The sequence below is a fragment of the Olea europaea genome, chromosome 21, assembly GCF_002742605.1.
Source record: "Olea europaea var. sylvestris chromosome 21, O_europaea_v1, whole genome shotgun sequence".
Taxonomy (NCBI): domain Eukaryota; kingdom Viridiplantae; phylum Streptophyta; class Magnoliopsida; order Lamiales; family Oleaceae; genus Olea; species Olea europaea.
In genome coordinates, this window is record NC_036257.1 from 14,195,781 (window position 1) to 14,202,554 (window position 6,774).

Consider the following 6,774-nt stretch of genomic DNA (forward strand, 5'->3'; position numbering starts at 1 on the left):
TCACTAATTCGCATATTGATAATTAATTTTTATTCCAAGTGACAAATCATTCCCACATTTAATTACGAAAACCCTAGTTTGTTGGATCTTTTGAGAAATTTTCCATCTCCCTGTGGACACGACACCCCAAAGCTGTACTACAATAATCGCGTTATTCTTTGGGTGTAAACAGTCTCCATGAGCCTAGTTGATGTGACGTATCAACTTTATGTCAACTTAACTTGGGAGAAGTAATTACTCGCCCACTCTACAGATGTGGTTGATTGACGCCTATGAGCAGACGCCTCACACCATTAGATACATACACTTGTCCTACATCCAACGGTTCTCCTCATCTATAAATACCAAGGGTTTGACAAGAGGTAAAGGTAATGAAACTCTTACAACATAACTTTCCATAACAAGTAAATATATATTCTTCTCCCCCTTATTTAGCACAACCTTGGTATTGTTCCGACCACTTGAGGCTAATTTGACCGTTAGAGTGTATGCGACAGTCACCACCCTCGTTGGTTCTGACCGTGTACATCTGATCGTGCATTGATTGTGTGCAGGAAGGAATACATGGAGTAACTATCGGTTGGCCACGTGGAGGGTCCAATTTGCGAGGTCAACAGATTGACACCGTCTGTGGAAAACTTCCCATCCAAAGTTCTACATTCTCCACCAGAGAAACCACCAGAAAACTATTGACTTACCCTGAAAAGGGCACGTTCTTGAAAAAGAACAAAGTCGAGTTATAATCCAAGTTCTTGTTACCCCTGAAAAAGGAGGTAAGATGAGTTACAACCATGAAGACGAGAACCCTATGAGAGAGGCCTCTGAAGAAGAAGGGCTCCGTAACAATGTCAACCACCAGAGACCCCATCACCGGCATCGCCAAGGTGAAAGAACAGCAGTGCTCACCGAAGGAATGTCTCAAATAGCTGCGGGCATGAGAGACGTCGCAGCCCAGAATATGGCGATGCATGAACTTCTCATGCAAGCCCGAGGTCACTAGGGCTCTCAAATGCCCCAAGGATCATATCCAGTTCAGGAAGCCCCGACATCCCATTCCCGAGGCCATGTGAGCCAGCACAGAGAATGCCCCCTCGAAAGAGAAGTGGGTGCTGAAGCCACATCCTATGTACAAGGGAGCCACCAGCAGAACCACAATTGGAGGACAATTTTCCTCAAGAATATGAAGCACAAAGGTCAGTCAGCGTCTTCGACTGAATAGGGCAGGACCCTAGTAATAGGGTCCACTCAGTGCGAAGATCTGTTCGGCAAGAGCAGAAGTAAGAACAAACACATCCTCCTCCTAGAAATAGAAAGGAGAGAAGGGACTTAGTTGATTGGAAAAGTCGAGGAGAAGCACCTCCCCCTCCCTAGAACATTCAAGATGATGAAGGGTCAGATGGGCCTTGTCGATCCTATGAAATTGACGACGATCATTGTAACCTCCCTTTCTCAAGGAAAATCCGAAGTTTCCCAATGTCTGTGAATTTCATGCCCCCTAAGATCCCCAAGTATGAAGGAAAGGGGGATCCGGAGAAGTACATCACCAAGTATATGACGCAGATGAGCCTCAGGAGAGCCTCGCCTGCTTTGAAATGTAAAGCCTTCCACTTAACTTTAAGCGGAGCTGCTGAAGTGTGGTACAACAGACTTCCCCCTCTGAGCATTAGGAGTTGGCCGGATCTGAAGAAGGCATTCTTGAACCAGTACCTCTCACACAGAGAAGGAGAGGCCTCGGTGCAACGCTTGCAAGATATGAGGCAGGCCCCTGGAGAGACGCTGAAAAACTATCTCGTCAGATTTACAGAAGAAATCACGTATTGGGAGCAGGTCACTGACAGAGAAGTCCTTTCAGCCTTCCTCAACATGAACACTTTGTTTTGGAGGGATGTGCGCAGCAAAAATCCCACCACTTATGACGAGCTGGTAGAAATGATGAGAGTTGAGATCGTCAGTGAAAAGATGATTGATCACAGCAAAGGACCTGCCAATGCTTACCTACATTGTTAATGAGTCCCAAGTGGCCAATAGGATGGCCCCAATCACCTTCTCCCAGGAAGATGTAGAAGGAGTTCACCACCCCAATTGTGACGCATTGGTTGTGAAAGCCGTAATGGCAAGAAACGGGCTCAAACGCATGCTCGTCGACAATGACAGTTCAGTGAATATACTATTCGATTCCACCTTCGACAAAATGCAAATTGAACATGGGTTGATCCCCATGACCGATCCACTGTTCGAATTTACTGGAGATGACATCGTTCCACGAGGACGGATAAATCTGCCCGTCGAGATAGGTTTAGCTCCTCTAGTGACCCAACACTTCATGGAATTCTTGGTGGTCGATCATAGATCGGCCTACCATGGAGTATTGGAAAGACTCGCCTTGAAAGATCTTTGGGTTGTCACCTCCATCCACTACTTGTGTATGAAATTTCCGACTGAACATGGGACTGCCACGATACGAGGAGACCAGATGGGCTCCAGGGCATGTTACTTAAACTCTTTGCAAAAATCGAAGCCCCGAATTGTTAATGTGATCATAACTGAAGTTGCAAGCGAACCCAATTTGGATGTGGAAATGATCGATGCCCCTAAACAAGGGCATACCTTCGAACAGGAGGAAGACGTCGATATGGAAGAAGTCCCTGAGGAAGGGCACTCTCTTGATGAATTAGATCCCTGGATCATTGACTCTGAGCCAAATGCAACCCTAGTAGAAAAACTTGAGACCTTCGTCGCCAACCCAGAGGACCCAATCAGGTCCTGCGAATAGGAAATGCACTGTCCCCCGGAGTAAAAGAAGAAATGGTGAGCTTCCTAAAAAGGAACTTGGATATCTTCGCTTAGAAGCATGAGGACATGGTGGGAATAGACCCAAGGATCAGTTGCTATCATCTTAACATCAACTCCTCCTGTGCCCCACATAAGCAGAAAAGACGTACCCTCAACCCGGAGCGGTACGAGGCACTCAAAGATGAAGTAGATAAACTTAGCCACAGCAGCTTCATCAGAGAAGCCATCTACCCAAAGTGGATATCCAACCCGGTCCTGTGAAGAAGCCTAGCGAAAAGTGGAGGGTATGCGTAGACTTCACAAATTTAAATAAGGCACGCCCTAAAGACAGTTTTCCACTTCCAAGGATAGACCAACTTGTGGATTCCATCGTCGGACATGAACTCTTGAGCTTCATGGATGCATACTCAGGGTATAACCAGATACCCATGTTCCGACCTGATGAGGAGGCTACGTCATTCATCACAAATAGGGGATTATACTGCTACAAAGTTATGCCCTTCGGATTGAAAAATGCTCAAGCTACATATCAGAGGCTGGTCAACATGATGTTTGCCGAACTCATTGGCAAAATCATGGAGGTCTACGTGGACGACATGCTAGTAAAAAGCCTTTAGGCTAACAAACACGTAAGTCACCTCAACCAAACCATTCAGATACTTAAAAAATATAAAATAAAGTTGAACCCCTTCAAATGCATCTTTGGAATGGCTTCGGGTCAGTTCTTGGGATACATTGTAAACCAATGAGGGATCGAAGCGAACCCAGTGAAGATAATGGCCTTGCTTGAAATGAGGCCACCTCAGAAACCAAAGAAGGTCCAAAGCCTCAATGGTTGGATAGCGGCACTCGATCGTTTCATCTCCAAAGCCACAGATAAAAGCTTACCCTTCTTCAATGTGTTAGAGCAAGGAAAGAAGTTTCAATGGACTTCTGAGTACGAAGAAACCTTTCAAGCGCTGAAAAGCACTCAGGAGAGGCACCCCTGTTGTCAAAACCTCAACCAGAAGAGCCACTACTACTGTACTTGGTGATTTCGGATGAGGCGATCAACGCTGTCCTAGTTAGAAAAGAAAATGAGCACCAGTTACCAGTGTACTATGTCAGCAAAGCACTACTTCCAGCTAAAACATGCTACCCAGACATGGAGAAATTGTCACTCGCTCTCATCACAGCCTTAAGGAAACTGAGGTCATACTTCCAGGCCCACTCAATTGAAGTTCTCACCAACTTCCCATTAAAGCAAGTCCTATAGAGAACAGACGCATCAGGACGCCTGCTAAAATGGGCGATCGAGCTTAGTGAGTTCGACATACTGTTCCGACCTCGACATGCCATCAAGGGCCAGGCCCTTGAAGGTTTTGTGGCTGAGTTTGCCAAAGCCCCAGAAATGGAGGCGACAATGGAACCAGTCGAGCTTCCAACGTGGAAACTGTTCGTAGATGGATCCTCAAGAGAGGTCGGATCTGGGGCAGGGATCGACTTGGAGAGCGCCGAAGGCTACAAGCTAAATTGTGCAGTAAAGTTCGGCTTCAAAGTCTCAAAAAACGCCGCTGAATATGAGGCCCTTCTAGCAGGTCTTAGATTGGCAAGGGAAATGCAGGTCAGAAGGCTCCTAGCGAGCAGCGATTCTCAGCTTGTGGTGAGTCAAGTCAATGGCAACTTCGCGGCCAAAGACAGTAACATGGTTGCATACTTGAAATTGGTTCTGGACCTAGTTCCCCATTTTGAAAGGTTCGAGCTGATTCAAGTCCCACACCTAGAGAATACTCATGCAGACGCCCTGTCAAAACTGGCCAACAGTAAGGATTCAGAGCTACTAAAGATTGTACCCATTGAACACTTATCGAAGCCCTCCATATCCGGAGGTGAAGAGGTGCTATGGATATAAGACACCCCATTATGGATGCAGCCCATCATCGCCTATCTTAAGGAACAATCACTTCCAACCTCCAGGAGTGAGGCAAGAAAGTTAAAAAGAAGGGCTGCACACTTCGTCCTACAAGAAGATGTCCTCTACAAAAGAGGCTTCGCCTCGCCACTTCTCCGTTGTGTAGGAGGCGAAGAGGCTATGTATATACTCAGGGAAATTCATGAGGAAATTTACGGAAATCACTTCGGGAGAACGACTCTGGAACATAAAGTGATCCGGCAGGGCTACTTTTGGCCGACCCTAAAAATGGATGCTTGCCAGTTTGTCCAGAAATGTGACAGGTGCCAGCTCTTCTCTAATATTCAAAGACAGCCTTCTCAGAGCCTCTCCTTAGTGACCAGCCCTTGGCCATTTGCCAAATGGGGCATCGACTTCATTGGCCCACTCCCAAAAGGAAGAGGAAGTGCGATTTTTGTCATTGTCGCCATCGACTATTTCACTAAGTGGGTCGAAGTTGAACCTCTTGCCAAAATCACTGAGGTGAATACTACAAAATTCATCTGGAAGAACATCATTTGGAGGTTTGGCATTTCCCACTCCTTAGTATCTGACAATAGGAGACAGTTCGACAACAAGAAAATACGAAACTTATGTGACGATTTGGGAATGAAGAATGATTTCTCTATGCTTCATCACCCACAAGGAAATGGGCAAGTTGAAGCAGTAAACAAAATAATCAAGCATACCTTCAAAAGGAAGCTTGACACCTAAAAAAAGGGCTTGGGTCGACGAGCTTCCCCACGTCCTCTGGGCCATCAGAACAACTAGCCAAACTCCAACGGAGGAGACACCCTTCTCCATGACCTATGGAGCCGAAGTCATGAGCTCGGTTGAAGTAGGAGTCCCATCGCAACGCCGAGTACACTTTAATGAAATCAGTAACGACGAGGCTCGAATGAGCGAACTCCACCTCCTTGAAGAACGGAGGGATGCCTCCCAGGTAAACTTGGCAAAGTATCATAGAAAGATGACTCGCTATTATAACTCCAAGGTCAAAAATCGGACTCTTTGTCTGGGGGACCTCGTCCTTAGAAAGGTCTTTCAATCATCAAAGCCAACCAGGTTCGGGGTGTTGGGATCGAACTGGGAGGGTCCTTACCGTATCCCCAGGGAATCCCGACCTGGCACTTTTGAAATTGAGGACATGGCAAGGAAAGTATTGCCTCATCAATGGAACATCGAACATTTGAGGAAGTAAGGAAAGTATTGCCTCATCAATGGAACATCGAACATTTGAGGAAGTACTATCAGTAATGAGCTTGTGTTTCGATCCGAGCTTAATGATGTCCAGTTAACGTGTGTCATGATCTGATCTCATTTGTAACGTCCCTATCTTACTAAGTGCTGAAAAGGCCTTAGTGAAGGGTGATGTAATTCCTCTTAAGTAATGATACTTCAGTTGTTTGTTACATCGGTTAGTAAATTGTTACCTCAATTCTTCAATATGTTAATTGATCTGATCTTTTATTATTGATTGGTTATTGGTAATAAGCGCTTAAGTGGTTGTCATTCATATACTTAAGTGTAAATAACTTAACACGGTGAAAAAATAAAAGCGACAATATTTGTACAAAAAATTATCATTTTAATTCATTTGAGAATCGAATTACAGAAGAGGCCAAAGCCATTACAAAAATTAATACTCTACTGGGGCATCTGCCGCCCCGGCCTCCACAGCTCCTACCCCAGGGGCCTCTGGAGCATCTCGGTGAGCCTATCAGGTCGACCTTCGGTAGGCCCACCAAACTCTGCCTCAATCTCAGATATGTTCAGAGTAGGATGGACCTCTTTCAGCTGACCCAATATCCCTTGGGCGCTCTAGGAAGCCCAGAAGTTGGCCAAGTCGTCGTACAGGGGTTGCTCTTCAAAGTGGTCGATAAAGTTCTGTACAGCCACCTTCCCTGCTACTTGAGCTCCTCCTTCAAAGAGGCAATTTCTTCAGCCTGGGTGTCCGCCCTCTGCCTCAGCTCCGCCTTTTCTTTATTGGAGGCCTCCAGAGCCTCCGTGGCGAGCCGGTGGTGCTCATTTGCATGATCAACTCTTCGTGT